General features: G+C 37.2%; 1 pseudogene; it reads right to left on the bottom strand.

The window, feature by feature from the left end:
- Positions 1-9,092: 9,092 nt before the first annotated feature.
- LOC132280558 (small nucleolar RNA R71) lies at positions 9,093-9,191 on the bottom strand (annotated as a pseudogene).
- Positions 9,192-11,367: the final 2,176 nt, after the last annotated feature.

Genomic DNA, 11,367 nt, shown 5'->3' with positions numbered 1-11,367 from the left:
CTAGAATATAAATTATTCTCGAGACACATCCATGACTTACCGTGAAGTCACGGAACTCAAAAGAAAGTAACGGAAGCGAATTACAAGAAAACCGGACAAAAATAGCCCCAAGAGCAAAATGGTTATTTCTAAAAAAATATAAAATCGGGTGCTACCGAGCACACCATTGGGAAGACAGCGAAAAATTAATCAAGTTAGACTCAAGAATCACTTGATTCAGAGTCTGGATGGAAGAGAAATGTCAAAACGAAGTTTTGACGTCACCGTGGTCGTGAATAGTAACCTGCGGCAAAATATTGAAGTTCGTGTGCTGTTTTGAGGTACTAAACGATGTTTTCTGGAAAAACAAAAAAGAGAAAGCCCCCTTAAATGATTTTTCCAAGTTGACCATGTCGAAAGAAAATTTATTTTTGACGTGAAATCCCCGAAATGCCCTTGCAACAGACTTTTTCAAATAGTGCAAACGCGCACAGGAAAACAGATTTGACGTGGGGTTTTTGGGTCCGAGACGACATTTTCTGGAAAAATATTGTGAAGAAACCCCCCCTAAAATCACGTTTTCTATGTGACCATGTCAAGACTGGAATTTATTTTTTTTAAAATAAATTCCCAAAATGCCCCAAGATCAGTTTAGGCCAAGGGGGTTAAAACAAAAAGCTGCTACATGATTTTTTTTTTGAAATCTGCCAAAACAGAGAGCGAAAACGTAGAAGAATTTTTCTAGAAAAATACAAAGAAGAAACCCCACTCAAAATTGAGTTTTCTACGTGACTCAAGGAGAATTAAAAAAAAAACTCACTGTAAAATGCCCAAAATGCCCCTCCATGAAATTTGGTCATGAAGACCAAAAAGCTGCTACAATTGAAAACAGAAAGCTAAACTTTCCAAGGGATTTCCGATATCAAGATGACATTTTCTAGAAACACAAAGAAGAAAACCCCCCTAAAATCACATTTTTTAAGTGACCATGTCGAAAGAAGAAAATAAAACTGATGTGAAAAGTCAAGAATGCCCCTAGATCAGATTATGCAACAAAGTTTCAAAATGAGTCTATTGGAGGCTCATTTCACCAAAGAAGAAGGTTTGCCCTGAAATGACTATGCACGCAAACGTAACTTACCTATTAGGACATGCTACAATGTTCCATGGCTTAGAAATACCACTGATGCAAAATTTGACCCCCCCCCCCCAACGGCCAAAAGGGCGAAAATGCATGTGAAATGGAAAATTTGAAATTTAAAATTTACAAATGATTTCAAATTACCATTTGGCCCTTGGCCACACTTCATGCATGATTAATGAGACCTAATGGAGGTACCGGAACACAGTTTGCACCACCCGATTTGAAAATGAACCCTTAAATGCTCGATTTCTACTATTTTAGCCCAAAAATGCAATATGTGAACTAAAGAGCAAAAAATGAAAACTAAATGGTGTTTGGCCCTTGGTCCCACCTCACATATGGCAAATGAATGCTAAAGAATGAATTTCACACAAAATGCACACACCGGTGCTAGAATGACATATCAAAACCCTAGTTTTCATACTTTTCTCATTAAAGGCAAAATTCAAATTTGTAAATATTCATGGATTTCAAATAAAGTTTGGCCCTTGGCCACAAGTTATATAAATAGAATGAGTGTTAAATACAAGTTTGGAATCAAATATACACACTTGACAAATAAGGCTACAAATGGCTTTTCAAGCCAACCTTTACAAGAATGGAACCTTCAAGTCCCCAAATCATCCTAGCATAACGAGAATCTCAACCTTGATTCCTGTACCTAAAATATGCCCCAGTAACTTTGGGGTGAGTAACATAAAGCTACTCGTAGGAAATGAGCATGTGTAAACCTAGCATTTTACAATCTTATCACCTTAAGGTGAAACATGTCAAAGGGTTCATGCCACCTAACATCGATGTCAAGGGTGAGACTCAGGGAGCATCCTAAGCTACCCTAGATCATTTTTAGCATAAATCACATCATTCATGCAATTCAAACAACATAGAAGCATGTTATACAAAGCAACAAGATGTAGATTCTCAAAGTTATCAACTTGAAATCTAAAGTGCAAAAACAACGAGAGTGGGTCATGCCACCTAACGTCTATGTTCCAAATGAATCTATAGGATCATTCCTAAGCTATATTTGAACATTTATAACATAAATGTACTTAACAACATCAAAACCTGCAATGATTCATTAGAAATCATAAAATATGAATGTACTTAACAACATTAAAGGCATGCTATGATTCATTCACAATCATAATGCATAAATGTACTTAACAACATTAAATTGCCAATAACCAAAACCACAAGTCACAATTAAACATTGGTTGTCAACTTGGAATTGAATGCGAAAACAAATAGTGGAAGACTTGGAGATCACGTCTCGGACTAAACCAAGAACAAAATGGTTATTCCGGGCATTAACCCACTGGGAAGACCACCCTAGTGCGCACTATCTCATTGGGGAGAACTCATACCTCCCGCACTAGAGCCAAACTCTAGCCATATCATAATCACAATGTCCCAAGACTCCAAAATAAATAAGTTTACAACTTATATACGAAATATATATATATCAGCACGAAACTACATTCCATGCACAAGTAAGTTGAAACCACACAATACATGCCCTAAATCCACAACTACTATAGGATGACAATGTCGAATCTTCAGAGCGCGATTCGTTACACGCTATAATAACATCACACGTCGAATCTTCAGTGTGCAATTCATTACACGCTATAACAATATAATTCAATATTGAAATATAATTGCACAAGTCCATTACAAGTCTAAAATCATGCTTCAAACATAATATCAATGTTAAACACATGATTTAATCAATAATGCAATAGAAACATAAATTAATTATATAACCTAATTAATTTCTCTAAGTTTCATATCTCAATTAAATGAACCCTAATTAACATATGTTAAATAACATAACTTATTCATTACATGAATCAAATCAAAAGCTTACTTAGGTCATTGGATCAATAGGATAGAATTTAATTAAAACATGATAATTAAATCCCTAAATTCTAAAACAATATCAAATAGTCCCAAATTAACATATGCTAGTATACAAGCCCTAATCATCACAAGTATCAAGTTAAAAACTTAATTAGGCCAATAGAACCATTAAATGGATTTTAATTAATCATTTTAATTAAAATCTCAAGATTTTTATACTTATCCAAATGCTTTCAAATTAAAGTATGTTAAGGAACATGCCAAGACTTAATTTAAAAGCATATTACAAGTTCATTTCATGCAAGGTATAACCATGGGAATTAATCTTTCACAAAAGAAAAATATTAAATAAAAAGTGCAATTCTTATTCAAATAAGTTCAATTTAATATATGTTAACAAACATATCAAATCCAAACTTTCTAGCATGCCACAATTTAATTCTAAGTTATACATCATCATGAGAATTAAATTTTAACCATAGAAATTAATTAAATTAAATTTTAGGACTTAAACAAAAGCATGCATAAAAGTTGTATAATCATAAAAAATACTCCATACAACACATATAAAATCCTAAAACATTCCCTACCTTAATTTGGAATGAAAATCTCAAAAGCCACCAAAATGAAATGGCTCCGAATCCGACAATACTTCGGGGTTTTGTCGGGGACAATGCTGTGAACATTAAACTCCAAAGAGGACCTACCAAAATCCTAACTTGACCTCAAACCCGAACTCAAAATTTGGCCAAAAACGGGTTCTAATAAGGGTGAAAGAAGTGCATAGTCAAGACCAACACAAAACGCGAAGGCACTATGACTTTATAACAAAGGGAAGGAGGTTTAAATGAGAGGAGAAGGGTGGAAGCCCCCCTTAGGCTGCCATGGAAGCTTTAGGTCGTGCATGAAGAGAGGAGAAAGTGACTTTTCAATTTTATAACCCCTTATTTATAGTAAAACTCAAAAAGTGCCCCGAAAGGGCCCCGCCGGGTCTGGAAAAGTGGAATTTGAGTAAACGCGCTCAAACGGCAAAACTCAATGAACAAAAAAGATCTAAAATGAGAAAACATGAATAATAGAAGAAACAGCGTCAAAAACTGAGTCCCGAGCAGAGAGATATGCCCCGAACAAGTTCGGCGGCAACCGGGGTCAGAAACTCTGAAACTGGAGAAAAACGACCAGAACGGAATTCTAAGAGTACACGATTCTACGAAATGTGAAAATAAATCCCGTACGAGGATCCAGGCTCCAGACAAGGTATTTTTGTAATAACTTTCGCTAATTGCACAATGGCCCATCTAAAAAGTGAAAACTACACTAATGGCCCAAAATGAAAATATCTTCAAAAAATATTTTCTTAAAAACCCCTGAAATAAAATATCTTCAAAATATATTTACAAAAAACATCCCAAGAAAAGAAAAAGATTCTGAAAAACTATGCATCCATGCCCCTATGGACACCGGGAGCAACCAGAGTACTTTCTTACAAAAGTAAAGATACGTATTTTGTGGAAACCACTTAGGATGAAGGTATGTAAAGTCGAAAATCAACTCCGAGCACGAAAAGTGAGGTTATGCCAAAAAGTGACAAACGGGGAAAAGACAAAATAGGGAAAAAGACGAAATAGGAAAAAGAACGAAAAGTGAACAGTGTCGAAAAACGAAAAATGTGGAAATGACTCAGTCCTTAAAGGAAGTTGTCAATCTAAAGAAAAGAGCCTCGAAAATCATTCCAGAGCACTTGAGACGACACTAAGTGATGAAAAACTAAACTCAGAAAGGAAAAGAACAACGAAAAAAAAATATTCGTGAAAATCTAAGAAAAGGAAAGGAAGGAAAATGCCCGGGTCATTACAACCTACCCTCCTTAAATGGATTTCGTCTCCGAAATCAAGAACAGACAAAAGAGAACCGAATAAGATCAATGTAAGATCAAACCAAAGGACATACCATAAGGTACGAAAAGACAACTTCAAAAGCCTGAAGGCCTTCCAAAGGAACACAAAACCTAAGAACTGAGTGACAATCCCCAAACGAATCGGCATATTAACTCAACGTCAATCACCGAGAGAATCCCAAGACGACGACAAGTCAAATCATAACAGATGGCTAAGAATGACATGGTAGTACGAACAATAACCAGAACCCGCCCACACTTACTCGTCAGTAAGGTAGCATGACAGTATAAGACACTAGTTCATAACATGCCCTCATCAGATCAACCCAGAAAGAAACTTTTTGATACAAATGACATCAATGTCGAAAGTGATAATTACCAAAAACATTACGGGAACCAGGCATCCGCGAGAGTTGGGGTAGCTAATCCTAAAACTCTAATAACAATGTCATTGGCACTGTTACGCTTAAAGCCTTAAATCCCTAACGCTGGCGTAACTAACGACCCCTACATTTGAAAATGCAACAACAACAACACCAGTCCCGAATCCATAGCTTGATGAGTCTGTGACCTCAAGCCAATGGATTGGACCCATAAAACCAAAACTCTAAGCATAGATCTGAAGTAGACCTACCGTAAGGCTATATACAGAAGACAAATCATTGGAACAAAATCCCTATACTGGACAACCAAAACCTCAAAACACGAGTCTACTACGTAGCTCACTCATGACAATCCCGACAACCAAGGTCATAAAACTCCAACATAAGCGCAGGAAAGATGAAACAGTATAACCCAAATACTCACATAGTATATGCTTGCAAAATTTAAATGACAGAATGAAATAATATTATAGTACTAAGCACAGTACACATAAGGTAAACCAAATAAACCACCTATCACATAAAGGTTAAACAAATAGCAACATGCTATACACCACCAACGACACTAGCATGGTAAACAGATACGGTATAAGCGAACGTATCATATACATCCTGACACAAACTACCACATAGTCACATATCCTAAACATGTTTCTAATACATGCCCGAAAAAAATGGGGCTTGTTGATGAGTGCTGAAAAGTGTGTATTTAAAGCCCTTACGCTTAGGCATTCTAGTACCTTTATCTATCTTACTTTTATTTCCATTTTCAGGCACTTATCTAGAAAATAAGCTAACTTAGCCAAATAAGAGTAGAAATGAAGCAATTCTGGGATGAATCAAAGAAAGGAGCCAAGTGGAAACAAAAAGAAGAAAAAGGTGGAAATCAACATCTTCGATCGATCTCAGATCAAAGTTTGATCTATCCAACATGATCGATCTCAGCACTTTAAGATGGATCAGAGCCATGATGACATTTTCAAAGATCTCAAAAGTTTGATCAATCCAACATCATTCTTCGATCAATCGAACTACCTTGTCCTTATCCAAATGATTGATCTTATCTAGTTGTACCACCCTACCAACCACTTTTGTCCTTTTCCCAAAAATATCTTCAAAATATCTCAGATTTGTTTCTATCCAAAAAGCGCCGCCATTGAGGATCGATCCAACTTCAGTTCGATAGATCTCAGCCATGTTCGATCGATCCAAGTCCAAGGTTCGATCGATCGAACTTCCTCCAATGCGAAAATGTTAAATTTCCAACTCACAAAAAGTTATCCTTTATCCAATCATTGGGGAATATTTGTTGTACGACCCTAGCTTATTTTAGGTGTCATTTGACCTACCTATATAAGGATAAGGATTACTTTTTACATCATATCACATCATATCACATCATATCATATCATTCCTTGTAGAACTCTTGGAGAGGAAGCTTAGAGGAGGAGGAGGCTAGAGACACCATTGGAGACTCTTCATCAACCAAGGAGCAAATCTCTACCATGGAGTTAGCACTTAAGGATTAGAGAAGCACTACTACGAGTGGCTAGACATCTTCTTGGGGCTAGAGTTAGCCCCAAACATGCTTTCTACATCTTGATTTTGTGTATTATTGAGGGATTAGTGTTGTAATATATGTTTTAGCACTTATATATATATAGATCTTATTTATTCAATGATTTATGTAGTTTAATGCTTCCAATTGATCATTTCATTCTATCCATATGTCTATGTATGCTAGAATAGATGTTCATGTGTTTGTCTCTATTTCTTGTGTTATTGATGCATGTCTATGTGTATTAATGCCATAGATCTAGAGATTGTCAAAACATTGTGCTTAATGGAATGCTCTTGTAATTTTCTTGATGGTTCATGCTCATTTCTTGATGGATTGTGCCTCTCCCTTAGCTTAATTAGTTTAATTTCATGTCATTAGCTTAATTGTAGTATAGTGGTAGCATAGTTGTTAGATGGGAGGACAATCCGTGTTTGTTGTTTGATGTTCCATACTTTTGAATGCAAGTAGCATATGTCTCTAACCTTATGGTGTATTTAGTTTGTGACTTAATGAAAGGATTAATGACTTGCTAGATATATTGTGCTTTTCACATGTTATTTAGACAATATATACTTAATTGTTAGATATATTGTGCTTTTCACATGTTGCTTAAACAATATATACTTAATTGGTCACTCTTGCTAATTGAATCAACCAAACGCACACACACATCAATATTGCAACACACAATTCCCTCATCAGTCACTTGTTAAGGGTGTAGAAAAGTATTGTTTGGTGGTGACCTCTAAACCCCAAGATCTCTCTTTTACTTACTATTTATTGCATTCAATTATTTAGTTTAATTTGCTCTTTAGTTTAATCAACCAACCAACTATTTGTTTGATCACTCGACCTACTAACCCTAATAGTGATTCCACAACCAAATTCAACTCCAATCCCTTGGGATGATCCTTACTCACCCTAACTATATTTTTAGTGAATGTAGTAGTGGCTTTTATAAATGTAAAACGTGGCCCTCGCCTTAATGCACACACTCTCTAAGCTTATGGTGTAGTGACACAACATAGTTTTTGGCACCGTTTCTAGGGATTAGGCAACGTCGTATTTGTGGAATTCATTAAGAATTTGTACTCTTTTGATCCTGTCTTTACTTTGTTTTTATTTTTTCTTTTGATTACTTATTGTGTTTGTTCATCTTTGACAAGGAGCATTGAGCTAGGAAGCAAGCAAAGGAGCATCCATGCAAAGGAGCTAAGCAAGCAAGGAAAAATGCTAAAATTTTTAAAAAATTGCTAAGCTAAGCTATAAATTTGGAGTTAAAGTGCTAAAGGACCTTTGTGAGCTTTTTCTTACTCAATCCCTTAGTTAAATCGTCGGCCGCGTGGAGGCTTGTTTTTAATTTCTTAGATAAATCGTGAGCCCGCGTGGAGGAATTCTTAATTATTCTTTGCATCATTGTTGTTAAAGCATAGGAGTATGGGTAAAGTGTTTGTGGAGGAAGATTCATTGAATTGTTGTGAAGTTGAAGTGTTTGTTCATTCATTGTGTTTGTGTGTTTTTACATTGTGCATGCGTGGTCGTATATCACTAAGACCAATTCTTGTCCTTCTTGATTTGCATCTTGAATCCGTAGTTAGAAATCCTAGGGAAGAGGAAGTTCTAGTTCTACCCAATCCATTACATCAATGGAAGGCCATAATGAAGAGCATGTGGAGGACCTTGGTCACATAGACCAACAAGGTATCCTTCATCTAAATGTGCATCATGAGAACATTCAAGCACCATTAGACATGCCTAGGCCATTCATTCACCAACCACAACAACAACAAGGCCAAGTTCCATTTGGATGCCAAGGCCAATGTATGCTCCACAACCTCCCATCATTCAATGAAATCAAAATCAAGGTGCCCATGTTGCACCTCAAATTGCTAATCCTCCACTTGCTTTAAGAGAACACTATGTGCCTAATGAATACAATGCACCCACATGCATTCAATTGCCACCATTTAGAGTACATGACTATGAAATTAAGCCACAAACCATTCAAATGCTTCCTAACTATTATGGACTTCCAAGTGAAGAACCTTACAAGCATTTGGATGAGTTTCTAGAAGTATGTTCCACTGTAAAATATACGGACATGCCGGAAGAGGTCTTAAGACTCAAAATTTTTCTATTCACCTTAAAAGACAAGGCAAAGTATTGGTTTAACAATCTTAGGCCTTTTTCAATCACTTCTTAGGCAGAAATGTAACAAGAGTTCTTGAAGAAGTACTATCCGGTTTCTAAGATGAATGCCATGATAATCTCAATTCGGGAATTTTCACATGGGGATGGAGAAACGTTTCATGAGGCATGGGAATGCTTTAATGAATTGCTTAGGAAGTGTCCACATCATGACATGCCCAAATGTCAATTAGTTCAATATTTCTTTGAGAGCTTATCGGACAATTACAAAGGCATGGTTGATGCTTCCATGGGTGGCTCATATATTGATAGGCATGAAGATGACGTGTGGCGTCTTTATGAGAGCATGAGTAAAAATTCTTTGCATAGAACATTATCATCCAAGAATGGTAGAAATTCACAAGGTAGGAAGAGTGTTGGCTTACATCAAGTCAACCATTCAAATGAAATAGCCGCCGAAATGAAGTCTTTATCTCAAAGGTTTGATCAATTTTTGATTAATTAAAACTCGGCGAACCAAGTATCTTCCTTCCCTAAACATTCTCATCATGCATCAAATGAAACATGTATGACTTGTTCTAGTGTTCTTCATTCTACTTCTCATTGTCCTCACGGACAAGTGCAAAATGAACCTAATGAACAAGTCAATGCAACTTTTGTGAACCGAGGGAACAATCCTTATGGTACTCATTATAATCCAAGTTGGAGAAATTATCCGAATTTCTCTTGGAAAAACCAAGGAGAGGGCTCAAACCATTCCCAAGGCGGTTTTCAAGGGAAGTACATTCCACCTCCACTTCAAAACCAAGGATCCCAAGGTTATAGACCTTATCAATCACAAGGGAATCAATTTGCTAACTCTCATTTTCCCAACCAATCTTATTCCCAAGGAAATGCTAGAAGTCCCGCCTTTGAAGAAAAAGTTTTGAATGCTTTGGGCACTTTAGAGGCTAACACTTATGACGACCCTGGTTTTTAAGCCAGCGTGTCCTGTGATAAACCGAAGATTGACCCGATAACGGATTCGATATGAGGAAGCGAAAATAGAAAACAACACTCTAAGAAGTCAAAGTGACCTTCCATGAGGTCGTGGAACTCAATGAGAACTGATGCGGGAGCAAAAGATCAAAAATATGACAAATAAGCCCCCAGGGGCAAAATAGTCATTTCTAAAAAATGTGGATTCGGGTGCCACCGAGCACACCGCTGGAAAGACAACAAAAAAATAGTCAGGATGGACTCAAGAATCGCATGATTCGGAGTCCGGACGAAGGAGAAATGGCCTGACGAAGAAAAATGAGCACTTAAGGCTAAAAGGGTAAACAGGTAATTATCCAGGTAGATCCGGGTGTAACCGAGCACATCGTTGGAAAGACAGCGAAAAATTAGTCAAGTTCAAAAAAAAGTTCACTTGATTTGAAGTCCGGACAAGGGAGAAACGAGGGTTTGAAGTTGAGAAGTTGCGGCGGCCCGACGAAGGCCATGGCGCACATGGCGCCCATGCACGAGCCCACCGGCGCCCAATGGCATGCACCAGCTGACAGCAAGAAAAAAAAAAAAGTGAGGTTCCAGAACTGAGGCTTGAAACGGAGGCTGAAACAAATTTTTCTGGAAAAACACGAAGAAGAAACCCCCCCTAAAATCGAGTTTTCTACCCGATTGTATGGACAGAATTGAAAAAAACTCACTGTGGAATCCCCAAAATGTCCTTAGATCAGAACTGAACAAGAGGGTTAAAAGTTGCTACAGTGACTATCTGCAACTGAGAGCAAAAACGGGCTAGAAGATGAATTTTTCTGAAAAAACACAAAGAAGAAACCCCTTTCAAAATTAAATTTTGCTACGTGATTCATGAGAGAATTAAAAAAGAAATACAATGTAGAATGCCCGAAATGCCCCTCCATGAAATCTGGTCATGGAGGTCCAAAAAGCTGCTAAAAAAAAAAACAGAAAGCAGAACTTTGTGATCGATTTCCGGCACCAAGACGACATTTTCTGGAAAAACACGAAAGAAAAACCCTGCCTAAAATCACGTTTTCTAAGTGACCATAAGGAGACCAGAATTTATTTCCTGAAGGAAAACCCCAAAGTGCCCCTAAACCAGATTATGCAAACAAAATGCAAAATGAATCCCTAGGAGGCTCAAATTGCCAAGGAAGAGATTTTTCCCGGAAACGATCATGCACCGAGATGTAAATGGTGATTTTGAGTGTGCGGGAATGGTCCACGGCTCCCGAAAATGGCCGAGTCAAAATCCGACCCCCCAACGGCTAAAAAGGCGAAAATGAACTTGAAATAGAAAATATGGAAACCAAAATTAGGAAATGGTTTCAAATAACCATTTGGCCCTTGGCCACACTTCATACAAGATGAATGAGACCTAGTGGAGGTG

This window comes from Cornus florida, unplaced genomic scaffold (genome assembly GCF_030987335.1).
Source record: "Cornus florida cultivar Cherokee Brave unplaced genomic scaffold, ASM3098733v1 CherokeeBrave_3.0.0_Hap2_Chr10, whole genome shotgun sequence".
Lineage (NCBI taxonomy): Eukaryota > Viridiplantae > Streptophyta > Magnoliopsida > Cornales > Cornaceae > Cornus > Cornus florida.
Note: the sequence above shows the minus strand (reverse complement) of the source record. Positions and strands in the feature narration are given on the sequence as shown.